This window comes from Triturus cristatus, chromosome 1_1 (genome assembly GCF_964204655.1).
Source record: "Triturus cristatus chromosome 1_1, aTriCri1.1, whole genome shotgun sequence".
NCBI classification, from domain to species: Eukaryota; Metazoa; Chordata; class Amphibia; order Caudata; family Salamandridae; genus Triturus; species Triturus cristatus.
Genome location: NC_140579.1, coordinates 623,550,794 through 623,566,018, shown reverse-complemented (window position 1 = coordinate 623,566,018; position 15,225 = coordinate 623,550,794).

Sequence of the window (15,225 nt, the reverse complement as noted above, 5' to 3'; positions counted from 1 at the left end):
TCAGGGGGCCTTAGAAGGACCCCCAGTCCCCAAAAAAGCCTTTTAAAAAACACAAAATAAACGGCAGAATTTGCGTGTGCACACGCATTCGGGCCACGTTGCTGAGAATAAACACCCATCAGTAGGATGAATTAACAAGAAAACGTGTTGTGGTAAATGCAGCCGTCATCACTTTATTGCCGTTTAGACAAAACGGGCTTGCCTGATTTGTGTATCAGTAGTCAGGGTAGAACCACGTCTTTTGAGCTCAAGGGGAGTTTGGGGGGCAGCCAAACCCGGTGAGGTCTGCCCCCGGGCAGATTGGGAGGGGGTGGGGCGAGCTGAGTAGCGGCCATTTCAGGGATTTTGGGCTACATTGGGAATAGCCCAATTGTAGCCCAATTATAAAATATAGCCCAAGGGTTTAAGGGCTGGTTTAGTGCTCTCCCAGCAACCATTTTAGGTTTGGTGACCTGGTGGCTGGGAGCGCTGTAGGGTTTTTAGCGTTTTCGCGTATTTGGCCTGTTTAGTGCAGTTAGAGTGGTAGGTAAAGTTTATTGTTGCTAGTTCTGGTTCATATAGAATGGCTGCCGAAGATTACCGGATTCTCGAAGCGGTTCGTCTTTTGAGCGAGGCCGGCCGGCTTGACATCTTGATGCCGGAGTCCTCGGTGAGCGCGTGCCCTGTGAGGCGTGCGGCTGCGGGGGTGGCGGCCGTGGTGATGGCATGCTCGCCCCCCCGGAAAGCTTGGAGGGGTCAGGTGAGTGTTTGCAGTGGTTCCGTGGTGTGGGAGGTCAGGGATGGTCATGCGGTAGGAGCGGCGCTCAGAGGTGAGGCTCATTGGGGAAGTGCTTCACGCGTCTCCCCGGTTTTGGCATCGGAGGACGGGGGTCGCTCCTATGTCAGGAGAGTGGCCCCGTGAAGGAAGAAGGAGCAGGAGATACCCCTCCACGGGAGAGACTCTGAGGTGGGGGGGCAGGGCACGCAAAGGCAGCCGAGCTCCGTGGCGCCGGTCGAGTGAGGCGAAGCTGCTTGGGGAGGGATAGGGGAAGGAAGGGGCGGACGGCACAGCTGCTGGGCAACGGTTCAGAAGCGTCAGGAAAAGGTCGAGGAGGGCTAATAAGGTCCCTGTTGAGGCCCCACAGCCGAAAGTAGACTCTCCATTGTCGGTGGAAGGGGGCGAAGGGGGTGTTGAGAGCTGGAAAAAGGGGGGCAAGAAAGAGGCGTCAGCACCGGTTCACCTTGGGAGGCCTGGGAGGCTGGTTTTGGATGAGGATGGGGTTTTGAGGGGTACAAAGGTGGTATCCGGGCAGGGGGCAGTGGTGGTGGAGGAGGGAGGGGTTTGGGACGTGGGTTGTGAGCGACGTGGGAGAGGGTACCCCATTGATGTGGCCTCTGAAGGTAGTGATAGAAACTGTGAGGGGCTGGATGTTTTCCCCTCGTGGGAGGAGGGGGTGCGGTGTGCAGAGGGATCAGGTCAGAGGGAGGGTCCTTTTATGCAGGGGGGTTGGGAGGTGACAGGGTGGGAGGCCACGTCGGGGGCCAGCCGGGGGGAGCAGTCGGGGTGTAGTTTGAGGCAGTGGCGGGGCCCAGTGGTGCCAGTTTGTGAGGCTTAGAGGAATGGGACGGGAGTGACGGGGAGGCGGAGCAGGTAGATGAGGGGGGGCAGTTGATCTTAGTGTGGTGCGGTGGGCGTGGGCGGCCAGCACTTTAGGGGCAGGCTGGAGGAGGAGCAGGGATGGGAGAGAGAGGATGGGTAGGCCCAGCACACCAGACCATTCCGTTTTCTTTCAGGCGGTGGAGCATCATAGGGTGCCAGACTTGGCAGAGCGGGGGGCGGCTCAATGATGCCGAGGAGAAGGGAGGGTGGAGCTTTGCGCGGCGAACCCAATACCGGCTAGGGGTAGTGTTTTAGGGTTTAGGGTAGTGCAGTGGTGTTTGTGTAGTGTAGGGGGTCGTGCTGGGGGTAGATTTAGGGTTTAGGGTAGTGCAGTTGTGTTTGTGCAGTGTAGGGGTTTTGCTGGGGGTAGATTTAGGGTTTAGGGTAGTGCAGTGGTGTTTGAGTAGTGTAGCGAGTAGTGCTGGGGGTAGTGTTTTAGGGTTTAGGGTAGTGCAGTGGTGTTTGTGTAGTGTACGGGGGTTGTGCTGGGGATAGTGTTTTAGGGTTTATGGTAGTGCAGTGGTGTTTGGGTAGTGTAGGGCGTAGTGCTGCGGTGGTGTTTTAGGGTATAGGGTAGTGCAGTGGTGTTTGTGTAGTGTTGGGGGTAGTGCTGGGGGTAGTGTTTTAGGGTTGAGGGTAGTGCAGTGGTGTTTGTGTAGTGTTGGGGGTAGTGCTGGGGGTAGTGTTTTAGGGTTGAGGGTAGTGCAGTGGTGTTAGGGTAGTGTAGGGATTCATGCTGGGGGTAGTGATTTAGGGTTTAGGGTAGTGCAGTGGTGTTTGGGTAGTGTAGGGAGTCATTCTGGGGGTAGATTTAGGGTTTAGGGTAGTGCAGTGGCGTTTGTGTTGTGAGGCAGTCGTGCTTGGGGTAGTGTTTTAGGGTTTTGGGTAGAGCAGTGGTGTTTGTATAGTGCAGGGGGTCATGCTGGGGGTAGTGTTTTAGGGTTTAGGGTAGTGCAGTGGTGTTTGTGTAGTGTAGGGGGCATGCTGGGGGCAGTGTTTTAGGTTTTAGGGTAGTGCAGTGGTGTTTGTGTAGTGTAGGGGGTAGTGTTTTAGGGTTTAGGGTAGTGCAGTGGTGTTTATGTAGTGTGGGAGGTCATGCTGGGGGTAGATTTAGGGTTTAGTGTAGTGCAGTGGTGTTTGGGTAGTGTAGGGAGTCGTGCTGGGGGTAGTGTTTTAGGGTTTAGGGTAGTACAGTGGTGTTTGTGTAGTGTAGGGGGTCGTGCTGGGGATAGTGTTTTAGGGTTTAGGGTAGTGCAGTGGTGTTAGGGTAGTGTAGGGGGTACTGCTGGGGTAGTGTTTTAGGGTTTAGGGTAGGGCAGTGGTGTTTGTGTAGTGTAGGGGGTCGTGCTGGGGGTAGTGTTTTAGGGTCTAGGGTAGTGCAGTGGTGTTTGTGTAGTGTAGGGGTAGTGTTTTAGGGTTTAGGGCAGTGCAGTGGTGTTTTTGTAGTGTAGGGGGTCGTGCTGGGGTAGTGGTTTAGGGTTGTGCAGTGGTGTTTGGGTAGTGTAGGGGGTCATGCTTGGGGTAGTGTTTTTGGGTTTAGCGTAGTGCAGTGGTGTTTGTGTAGTGTAGGGGGTTGTGCTGGGGCTAGTGGTTTAGGGTTTAGGGTAGTGCAGTGGTGTTTGTGTAGTGTTGAGGGTCGTGCTGGGGGTAATGTTTTAGGGTTGAAGGTAGTGCAGTGGTGTTTGTGTAGTGAAGAGGTCATGCTGGGGGGAGTGTTTTAGGGTAGTGCAGTGGTGTTTGTGTAGTCTAGGGGGTTGTGCTGGGGTAGATTTAAGGCTTAGGGTAGTGCAGTGGTGTTTGGGTAGTGCAGGGAGTCGTGCTTGTGGTAGTGTTTTAGGGTTTAGGGTAGTGCAGTTATGTTTGGTAGTACAGGGTGTCGTGCTGGGGGTAGTGTATTAGGGTTTAGGGTAGTGCAGTGGTGCTTGTGCAGTGTAGGGGATTGTGCTGGTGTTAGTGTTTTAGGGTAGTGCAGTGGTGTTTGGGTAGTGTAGGGGTTCATTCTGGGGGTAGTGTTTTAGGGTTTAAGGTGGTGCAGTGGTGTTTGGGTAGTGAAGGGGGTCATGCTGGGGGTAGATTTAGGGTTTAGGGTAGTGCAGTGCTGTTTGTGTTGTGAGGGGATCATGCTGGGGTAGTGTTTTAGGGTTTAGGGTAGTGCAGTGGTGTTTGTATAGTATACAGGGTCATGCTGGGGGTAGTGTTTTAGGGCTTAGGGTAGTGAAGTGGTGTTTGGGTAGTGTAGGGGTCATGCTAGGGGTAGTGTCTTAGGGTTTAGGGTAGTTCAGTGGTGTTTGTGTAGTGCAGGGGGAAGTGTTTTAGGGTTTAGGGTAGTGCTGTGGTGTTTGTGTAGTGTAGGGGGTCATGCTGTGGGTAGTGTTTTAGGGTTTAGGGTAGTGCAGTGGTGTTTGTGTAGTGTAGGGGGTTATGTTTTAGGGTATAGGGTAGTGCAGTGGTGTTTGGGTAGTGTAGGGGTCATGCTGGGGTTAGTGTTTCAGGGTGTAGGATAGTGCAGTGGTGTTTGGTTAGTGTAGGGGTTCGAGCTGGGGTAGTGTGTTAGGGTTTAGGGTAGTGCAGTGGTTTTTGTGTAGTGTGGGAGGTCATGCTGTGGGTAGATTTAGGGTTTAGTGTAGTGCAGTGGTGTTTGGGTAGTGTAGGGAGTCGTGCTGGGGGTAGTGTTTTAGGGTTTAGGGTAGTGCAGTGGTGTTTGTGTAGTATAGGGAGTCGTGCTGGGGGTAGTGTTTTAAGGTTTAGGATAGTGCAGTGGTCTTTGGGTAGTGTAGGGTGTCGTGCCGCGGGTAGTGTTTTAGGGTTTAGGGTAGTGCAGTGGTGTTTGTGTAGGGGGTCGTGCTGGGGGTAGTGTTTTAGGGTTTAGGGTAGTGCAGTGGTGTTTGGGTAGTGTTGGAGGTTGTGCTGGGGGTAGTGTTTTAGGGTTTAGGGTTGCAGAGTGGTGTTTGGGTAGTGTTGGGGGTTGTGCTGGGGGTAGTGTTTTAGGGTAGCGCAGCGGTGTTTGTGTAGTGTAGGGTGTTGTGCTGGGTGTCGTATTATAGGGTTTAGGGTAGTGCAGTGGTGTTTGTGTAGTGTAGGGGATAGTGTTTTAGGGTTTAGGTTAGTGCAGTGGTGTTTGTGTAGTGTAGGGGGTCGTGCTGGGGAAAGTGTTTTAGGGATTAGGGTAGTGCAGTGGTGTTTGTGTAGTGTAGGGGGTCGTGTTTTAGGGTTTAGGGTAGTGCAGTGGTGTTTGGGTAGTGTTGGAGGTTGTGCTGGGGTAGTGTTTTAGGGTTTAGGGTTGCAGAGTGGTGTTTGGGTAGTGTTGGGGGTTGTGCTGGGGGTAGTGTTTTAGGGTAGCGCAGCGGTGTTTGTGTAGCGTAGGGTGTTGTGCTGGGTGTCGTATTATAGGGTTTAGGGTAGTGCAGCGGTGTTTGTGTAGTGTAGGGGATGGTGTTTTAGGGTTTAGGTTAGTGCAGTGGTGTTTGTGTAGTGTAGGGGGTCGTGCTGGGGAAAGTGTTTTAGGGATTAGGGTAGTGCAATGGTGTTTGGGTAGTGTAGGGGGTCGTGCTGGGGGTACAGTTTTTGGGTTTAGGGTAGTGCAGTTGTGTTTGGTTAGTTAAGGGGGTCGTGCTGGGGGTAGTGTTTTAGGGTTTAGGGTAGTTCAGTGGTGTTTGTGTAGTGCAGGGGGTAGTGTTTTAGGGTTTAGGGTAGTGCTGTGGTGTTTGTCTAGTGTAGGGGGGTCATGCTGTGGGTAGTGTTTTAGGGTTTAGGGTAGTGCAGTGGTGTCTGTGTAGTGTAGGGGGTCATGTTTTAGGGTATAGGGTAGTGCAGTGGTGTTTGGGTAGTGTAGGGGTCATGCTGGGGTTAGTGTTTCAGGGTTTAGGATAGTGCAGTGGTGTTTGGTTAGTGTAGGGGTTCGAGCTGGGGGTAGTGTGTTAGGGTTTAGGGTAGTGCAGTGGTGTTTGTGTAGTGTGGGAGGTCATGCTGTGGGTAGATTTAGGGTTTAGTGTAGTGCAGTGGTGTTTGGGTAGTGTAGGGGGTCGTGCCGCGGGTAGTGTTTTAGGGTTTAGGGTAGTGCAGTGGTGTTTGTGTAGGGGGTGGTGCTGGGGGTAGTGTTTTAGGGTTTAGTGTAGTGCAGTGGTGTTTGTGTAGGGGGTTGTGCTGGGGGTAGTGTTTTAGGGTTTAGGGTAGTGCAGTGGTGTTTGGGTAGTGTTGGGGGTTGTGCTGGGGGTAGTGTTTTAGGGTTTAGGGTAGTAGAGTGGTGTTTGGGTAGTGTTGGGGGTTGTGCTGGGGGTAGTGTTTTAGGGTTTAGGGTAGTGCAGCGGTGTTTGTGTAGTGTAGGGTGTTGTGCTGGATGTCATATTTTAGGGTTTAGGGTAGTGCAGTGGTGTTTGTGTAGTGTAGGGGTAGTGTTTTAGGGTTTAGGCTAGTGCAGTGGTGTTTGTGTAGTGTAGGGGGTCGTGCTGGGGATAGTGTTTTAGGGATTAGAGTAGTGCAGTGGTGTTTGTGTAGTGTAGGGGGTCGTGTTTTAGGGTTTAGGGTAGTGCAATGGTGTTTGGGTAGTGTAGGGGGTCATGCTGGGGGTACAGTTTTTGGGCTAAGGGTAGTGCAGTTATGTTTGGTTAGTTAAGGGGGTCGTGCTGGGGGTAGTGGTTTAGGGTTTAGGGTAGTACAGTGGTGTTTGTGTAGTGTAGGGGGTCGTGCGTGGGATAGTGTTTTAGGGTTTAGGGTAGTGCAGTGGCGTTTGTGTATTGTAGGAGTCATGCTGGGGATAGATTTAGGGTTTATGGTAGTACAGTGGTGTTTGTGTAGTGTAGGAGGTCGTGCTGGGGGTTGTGTTTTAGGGTTTAGGGCAGTGCAGTGGTGTTTGTGTAGAGAAGGGGGTCGTGATGGGGATAGTGTTTTAGGGTTTAGGGTAGTGCAGTGGTGTTTGTGTAGTGTAGGGGGTTGTACTGGGGGAAAATCTAGGGTTTATGGTAGTGCAGTGGTGTTTGGGTAGTCTAGGGAGTCGTGCTGGTGGTAGTGTTTTAGTGTTTAGGGTAGTGCAGTGATGTTTGGGTAGTGTAGGGGATCATGCTGGGGGTAGTGTTTAAGGGTTTAGGTTAGTGCAGTGGTGTTTGTGTAGTGAAGGGGTTCATGCTGGGGGTAATATATTTGGGTTTAGGGTCCTGCAGTTGTGTTTGGGTAGTGAAGGGGGTCTTGCTGGGTGTAGTGTTTTAGGGTTTAGGGTAGTACTGTGGTGTTTGTGTAGTGTAGGGGGTCATGCTGGGGGTAGTGTTTTAGGGTTTAGGGTAGTGCTGTGGTGTTTGTGTAGTGTTAGAAGACATTAAATTGCTCAACACAATGCTCAGGAACACCCAGATTTGGCTGGCAGAAAGCCATCTCAAATTGAACGCTCTAAAAACCGAATTTCTCCTTATAGCTCCACCTGCCAAAGTACCCATTATGCAAGACCTGATCAAACATCTTACTGCATTCAACGTTCAACCAAACATTGTGGACTCAGCGAAGTCCTTGGGAATAACTCTGGACAGCAACCTCACTATGCAGAAACACATTAGCAACGCAACAAAGGGAACAAACTTCCAGATAAACACACTGAGGAAGCTGAAACCATTCCTGCCAGTCCATGACTTCAAGCTTGCAGTACAAGCTCTTGTTATTCCTCGTGTAGAGTACGGAAGTGTCTCTCTGTGTGGCCTTCCAAAAACTACAACAGCACCCCTAAGGGCCTCAATAAATGCTGCAGTGAGACTCATCACTGGTTCGAAAAGAAGTTCCCATATTTGCCCAGACTTAAATGCCTTGAATTGGTTACCGCTTTAAGCCAGAATTCACCTAAAAATAGCCTGCATGATGCGTAAGGCTATACATCACAATGCACCCAGCTACCTCGCACAGAAGTTGACAATTTCTGGGGCGACAAGATCTTCAAGAAGTGCCGAGAACCTACTACTGAAACCTCAAAGATTCAACAAGAAAAAAAGTTATAAACGATCCTTCTCTGGGATGGCGCCCAGGCTATGGAATACACTTCCCCCAGAAACCAGACTGAATGCTTCGACCACATCTTTCAAAAAGGAAGTAAAAGCGATTCTCATGGCAAAATTCACCTGATCATAGACTAAAGAGATTCGGAGATCAATTGTACCCTTCCTAGTAATCCCCACTATGTTACGGGTCCAACTAGACACTCTACTCACTTTATCTGACCTCGACCGGATTCAACGGATATGTTTTGTTTTGTACCCTACTGCATCCCTTTGCACGAGTTGTTATGTACACGTGACTTACCTGCATTTATCTGTTTGTATAATTAACCTGATTTAATGTAAAACGCTCTGATATTCGCAAGGATCTTGTTCGCGCTCTATAAAACCTTCAAAATAAATAAATAAATAAAGGGGTCGTGCTGGGGGTAGTTTTAGGGATGCGCACTGGTGTTTGTGCAGTGTAGGGGGTCATGCTGGGGGTAGATTTAGGGTAGTGCAGTGGTGTTTGGGTAGTGTAGGGGGTCGTGCTGGGGATAGATTTAGGGTTTAGGGTAGCGCATTGGTGTTTGGGTAGTGTAGGGGGTCGTGCTGGGGGTAGTGTTTTAGAGTTTAGGGTAGTGCAGTGGTGTTTGTGTAGTGTAGGGGTCGTGCTGGGGGTAGTGTTTTAGGGTTTAGGGTAGTGCAGTGGTGTTTGTGTGGTGTAGGGGGTCATGCTGGGGTAAGTGTTTTAGGGTTCAGGGTAGTGGAGTGGTGTTTGGGTAGTATAGGGGGTCGGGCTGGGGGTAGTGGTCTTAGGGTTTAGGGTAGCGCAGTGGTGTTTGTGCAGTGTAGGGGGTCATGCTGGGGGTAGATTTAGGGTTTAGGGTAGTGCAGTGGTGTTTGGGTAGTGTAGGGGGTCATGCTGGGGAAAGATTTAGGGTTTAGGGTAGTGCAGTGGTGTTTGTGTAGTGTAGGGGGCCGTGCTGGGGGTAGTGTTTAAGGGTTTAGGGTAGTGTAGGGGTGATTGTGTAGTGTAGGGTTCGTGCTGAGGGTAGTGTTTTAGTGTTTAGGGTAGTGGAGTGGTGTTTAAGTAGTATAGGGGGTCGTGCAGGGGTAGTGTTTTGGGTTCTGGGTAGTGCAGTGGTGTTTGTGTGGTATAGGGGGTAGTGCTGAGGTAAGTGTTTTAGGGTTTAGGATAGTGCAGTGGTGTTTAGGTGGTGTAGAGGGTCGTGCTGGGGAAGTGTTTTAGGGTTTAGGGTAGTGCAGTGGTGTTTGTGTAGTATAGGGGGTTGTGCTGGGTGTAGATGTAGGGTTTAGGGTAGTGCAGTGGTGTTTGTGTAGTGTAGGGGGTCGTGCTAGGGCCAATGTTTTAGGGTTTAAGGTGGTGCAGTGGTGTTTGTGTAGTGTAGGGGGTTGTGCTGGGGGTAGTGTTTTAGGATTCATGGTAGTACAGTGATGTTTGGGTAGTGTAGGGTTTGTTCTGGGGGTATTGTTTAAGGCTTTAGGGTAGTGCAGTAGTGTTTGTGTAGTATAGGGGGTCGTGCTCGGGGTAGTGTTTTAGGGTTTAGGGTAGTTCAGTGGTGTTTGTGTAGTGTAGGGGATAGTGTTTTAGGGTTTAGGGTAGTGCCGTGGTGTTTGTGTAGTGTAGGAGGGTCGTGCTGGAGGTAGTGTTTTAGGGTTTAGGGTAGTGCAGTGGTGTTTGTGTAGTGTAGGGGTTCGTGGTTTAGGGTTTAGGGTAGTGCAGTGGTGTTTGTGTAGTGTAGGGGGTCGTGCTGGAGGTAGTGTTTTAGGGTTTAGGGTAGTGCAGTGATGTTTGGGTAGTGTAGGGGTAGTGCTGGGGGTAGTGTTTAAGGCTTTAGGGTAGTTCAGTGGTGTTTGTGTAGTGTAGGGGGTCGTGCTGCAGGTAGTGTTTTAGGGTTTAGGGCAGTGCAGTTGTGTTTGTGTGGTGTAGGGGGTCATGCTGGGGGTATTGTTTTATGTTTTTGTCAGTGCAGTGGTGTTTGTGTAGAGTAGGGGGTCGTGTTTTAGGGTTTAGGGTAGTGCAGTGGTGTTTGGGTAGTGCAGGGAGTCGTGCTGGTGGTAGTGTTTTAGGGTTTAGGGAAGTGCAGTTATGTTTGGTAGTATAGGGTGTCATGCTGGGGGTAGTGTAATAGGGTTTAGGGTAGTGCAGTGGTGCTTGTGTAGTGTAGGGGATTGTGCTGGGGTTAGGGGTTTAGGGTAGTGCAGTGGTGTTTGGGTAGTGAAGGGGGTCATGCTGGGGGTAGATTTAGGGTTTATTGTAATGCAGTGCTGTTTGTGTTGTGAGGGGATCATGCTGGGGTAGTGTTTTAGGGTTTAGGGTAGTGCAGTTTTGTTTGTATAGTATAGGGGGGTCATGCTGGGGGTAGTGTTGGCTTTTACACTGTGTCCCAGTGGAAAGTGCGTGCGCTCTGTGTATGTTTTAGTGAGACTGACCTGCCCTCCCATAGGAATGCATGGAGGATCTGAGTGACCGTTTTAAGTCCTTATGTGAGAGGAGTGCAGGGTCGAGTTTGGTATGTGCGAACTCGTGAGATTGAATGTTGCGCGATGATGTGTGCGGCGTTACTGTGTCTAGTGTAGAAGTGCCACTTCTAGAAGCTGGCACGTCTGTGTAATAAATGTGCAGTCACTGTCTGGCTTGTGATTGGCTGGTGTGCCTGGCTCCAAGAGTCAGGATGGGTCTGCCCCGGTGGTGAATGGAGGGATCTGCATGTTGATGGCAGGGAGGAGTACACCTGGGACCTGAATAGGGCTGGGTTTTCCCTCCACAATGCTGGCTCCACCCCCTGTGGTGCGTCTGATGTCCCTGGCCTGTCCTGTGAATAGGGAGAGGGGCTGAGCAAAACAAAGTGCTCAGGAACCAGTTGCATCTGGTTCCCCCCTTCCCTGCACCTTTGGAGACAAAGGATTTTGTGTATAAAAGAGGGGCTGTGACCCCATGAAAAGGTTCTTGTTCTTGGACTCAAATCTGCTAGGGGCGTGCTGCTGCTGGGGCCCAGGGGAAGGCTTGCCTCCCTATGCCCTGCCCAGCCCCTGGATGCCTGATGGAGTTCTGAGACCTTTTTGGATTTATTTTCTTTGCCCCAGGACCTTTGCATTCTTCTAGCGCCTGGGAGCGCTTTAACGTAATTAGCCCCCTTTGACTTGAGAGGGAGCCTATGTGCCGTGTCCTTGCAACGCTGGGCTGCGATCATTTTCGAGGGAATCCCGATGTAGGGATTCCCCGCTGTCGCTGATTTCATAGCGGGAGCCCACCCCGCGTTGTCAGCCCTAGCGGGTGCCCACCCCGCTTTATATCATTTCATGGATGCGGGGTGCCCCCCGGCGTTGTCCGCCCTAGCGGGTGCCCACCCCACTTTATATAGTTGTTAAAGGACGGGAGCCCACCCCGCATTTCACCGCCACGGCCGGGAGGAAGTCAGACACCGTAGTGCCTGGCGGCGGGCGGGACTTCCGGTTTCCGAGGGAAGTCCCACACACGCCCCCGCTAGAGGATTGGAGCCGTGGTGAGTAGGATGCAGGCGGAGGGGGCGCGAGGCACATTGTCAGGGCCTGCCCCCTCCGCCCGAAAACAAGGCTGCCTAGAGCAGCACGGGGCTCCCGTGAGCGAGGGAAGCCCCGTGCCGGTGCCGGTGCCGGCCATCAAGAGCCAAGGAGTCCCGGGTCCCCGGAGGGGGCCCGGGCGAAGACGTGCAGCCGACCAGGGAAGTGGGGACGTGGGGCCCCCATGCCTGAAGGAGAGCCCCACGGTGCCAGCAGAAGAGAGAAGCCCTCCCCCCGTCAAGAGCCGGTGAGTTGAGACGGCTACGGGGGGAGGCTGGGCGCATTTTTAGTGCCAATCGCGGCACTGTGTTGGACAAACAGAACTGAGTGGTCCCGCCAGGGAGCGGGCCACTCCAACGACGGGGCATAATTGTTCTTAGAGCCTACATGGCTCCAACGCTGGGGGTCCAGTTATTTGTTGTGCGTGAATGCATCAGGGGCATATTTTAGTGGAAACGCCAGTGCGCTCAATAGTGCTTTGGTGCAAGTTCTTTTCTGTATTGGCGCATATTGATTTCAGGAGCCCTGTGTGGCTCCACAGTACTGGGGGACATGTTTGTTTTTAGAGCCTAGGTGGCTCCAACGTTTTGGCACATTGTTTCAAAGGCCATTGAGAGCCCATGCCTCATATTTAACTTCCACAGCTGCGCAGCACTTAGTGCCAGCTGCAGCGTTTAGGCCCTGTTCTTGTCCCCAGCTGCCCAGCAAGTAGTGGGCAGCTGCTACGTTTAGGTTCTGGTGCAACCTGGACCCTAATGTGATTAAAGTACTATTGTGTTTAATGCTTTGGGTGTTAGGAAATGTACCGTGTGTAGTATGTCTTGCGCACCCTGTGTTTTTTATATATTAATGCATTGGGTGTTAGGAAATGTACCGTGTGTAGTGTGTTTTGCGCACCCTGTGTTTTTTATATATTAATGCGTTGGGTGTTAGGAAATATACCGTGTGTAGTATGTTTTGCCCACCCTGTGTTTTTTATATATTAATGCGTTGGGTGTTAGGAAATGTACCGTGTGTTGTATATTTTGCGCACCCTGTGCTTTATACCTCTAGATATGATTTCTGCATAGGAGGTTGTTTTACCTGTTTAGGTTTATGTTAGGGAGATTATACTTCCCTGTGTCATGTACGCCCCTAGTGTAATTATACTTAGGAGGTAGGGTCTAATGTGTTAGACTTGTGAGAGATTGCATAATGTGTTTATGCCCCTGTGATGTATACAGGATAAGTTTTATACCTGATTCTATTGTGGTAATGCTGAGGTCATTATTGTGCCAGTAGTTACTGGTTGTGCTCTACAGTTATAATTTGTGTTACAGTTGGTATATGTTCTACATTTACAATTGGTGATTTGTGCTAATTCTGACAGCGGTCCGTGTGGCCCTGTCTTGTGTAAATAGTCCCCTGTAAAATTCTGCCCAGTGCCAGTTGGCACAGTGTAAATTATGTGATTATCATCTAATGTGTTTATTATAATGCAAAGGCTATTTTTTTAAATATAACCTTGTGTGGAGTTTCTTTTGTGGTGGACCTAGGGTGTTGTTGCTGTGTGCGCGCGCAAACGCTTTACACATTGCCTCCGGGATAACCCTGACTGCTCGTGCCAAGCTACCAAGGGGGTGAGCAGGGGTTATCTTTGGCGTGTAACTCCCCAACCCTGATTTAGAGTGGTGGTCTCTGCCTGGCTTTGGCGCAACCCTTAGCCAACCAGAAATCCCATTTCTAACAGTAGTGTTTTAGGGTTTAGGGTAGTGCAGTGGTGTTTGGCTAGTGTAAGGGGTCATGCTAGGGGTAGTGTTTTAGGGTTTAGGGTAGTTCAGTGGTGTTTGTGTAGTGCAGGGGGTAGTGTTTTAGGGTAGTGCTGTGGTGTTTGGTTAGTGTAGGGGTTCGAGCGGGGGGTTGTGATTTAGGGTTTAGGGTAGTGCAGTGGTGTTTGGGTAGTGTTGGGGGTTATGCTAGGGGTAGTGTTTTAGGGTTTAGGGTAGTTCTGCGGTGTTTGTGTAGTGTAGGAAGTCGTGCTGGGGGTAGTGTTTTAGGGTTTAGGGTAGTGCAGTGGTGTTTGGGTAGTGTTGGGGGTTATGCTGGGGGTAGTGTTTTAGGGTTTAGGGTAGTGCAGCGGTGTTTGTGTAGTGTAGGGAGTCGTGCTGGGGATAGTGTTTTATGGTTTAGGATAGTGCAGTGGTGTTTGGGTAGAGTAGGGGGTCGTGCTGCGGGTAGTGTTTTAGGGTTTAGGATAGTGCAGTGGTGTTTGTGTAGGGGGTCGTGCTGGGGGTAGTGTTTTAGGGTTTAGGATAGTGCAGTGGTGTTTGTGTAGGGGGTCGTGCTGGGGATAGTGTTTTAGGGTTTAGGGTAGTGCAGTGGTGTTTGGGTAGTGTTGGGAGTCATGCTGGGGATAGTGTTTTATGGTTTAGGATAGTGCAGTGGTGTTTGGGTAGAGTAGGGGGTCGTGCTGCGGGTAGTGTTTTAGGGTTTAGGGTAGTGCAGTGGTGTTTGTGTAGGGGGTCGTGCTGGGGGTAGTGTTTTAGGGTTTAGGGTAGTGTAGTGGTGTTTGTGTAGGGGGTCGTGCTGGGGATAGTGTTTTAGGGTTTAGGGCAGTGCAGTGGTGTTTGGGTAGTGTTGGGGGTTGTGCTGGGGAAGTGTTTTAGGGTTTAGGGTAGCACAGTGGTGTTTGGGAAGTGTTGGGGGTTATGCTGGGGGTAGTGTTTTAGGGTTTAGGGTAGTGCAGCGGTGTTTGTGTAGTTTAGGGGGTTGTGCTGGGGGTCGTGTTTTAGGTTTTATGGTAGTGCAGTGGTATTTGTGTGGTGTAGGGGGTAGTGTTTTAGGGTTTAGGCTAGTGCAGTGGTGTTTGTGTAGTGTAGGGGGTCGTGCTGGGGATAGTGTTTTAGGGTTTAGGGTAGTGCAGTGGTGTTTGTGTAGTGTAGGGGGTCGTGTTTTAGGGTATAGGGTAGTGCAATGGTCTTTGGGTAGTGTAGGGGGTCGTGCTGGGGGTACAGATTTTGGTTTTAGGGTAGTGCAGTTGTGTTTGGGTAGTTAAGGGGGTCGTGCTGGGGGTAGTGTTTTAGGGTTTAGGGTAGTACAGTGGTGTTTGTGTAGTGTATTGGGTTGTGCTTTGGTTAGTGTTTTAGGGTTTAGGGTAGTGCAGTGGCATTTGTGTAGTGTAGGGGTCATGCTGGGGGTAGATTTAGGGTTTATGGTAGTACAGTGGTGTTTGTGTAATGTAGGGGGTCGTGCTGGGGGTAGTGTTTTAGGGTTTAGGGCAGTGCAGTGGTGTTTGGGTAGTGTAGGGGGTCATGCTGGGGGTAGTGTTTTAGGGTTTAGGGTAGTACAGTGGTGTTTGTGTAGTGTAGGGGGTCATGTTTTAGGGTTTATGGTAGTGCAGTGTTGTTTGGGTAGTGTAGGGGTTCGTGCTGGGGGTAGTGTTTTTGGGTTTAGGGTCCTGCAGTTGTGTTTGGGTAGTGAAGGGGGTCTTGCTGGGTGTAGTGTTTTAGGGTTTAGGGTAGTACAGTGGTGTTTGTGTAGTGTAGGGAGTCGTGCTGGGGGTACAGTTTTTGGGTTTAGGGTAGTGCAGTTGTGTTTGGGTAGTTAAGGGGGTCGTGCTGGGGTAGTGTTTTATGGTTTAGGGTAGTACAGAGGTGTTTGTGTAGTGTAGGGGGTCGTGCTGGGGTAGTGTTTTCGGGTTTAGGGCAGTGCAGTGCAGTGGTGTTCGTGTAGTGTAGGGGGTCGTGCTGGGGGTGGTGTTTTAGGGTTTAGGGCAGTGCAGTGGTGTTTTTGTAGTGTATGGGGTCATGCTGCAGGTAGTATTTCAGGGTTTAGGGTAGTGCAGTGGTGTTTGGGTAGTGTAGGGAGTCGTGTTGGTGGTAGTGTTTTAGTGTTTAGGGTATTGCAGTGATGTTTGGGAAGTGTAGGGGGTCATGCTGGGGGTAGTGTTTAAGGGTTTAGGGTAGTGCAGTGGTGTTTGTGTAGTGTAGGGGGTCGTGCTGGGGGTAGTGTTTTAGGGATTAGGTTAGTACAGTGGTGTTTGTGTGGTGTAGGGGGTCGTGTTTTAGGGTTTAGGGTAGTGCAGTGGTG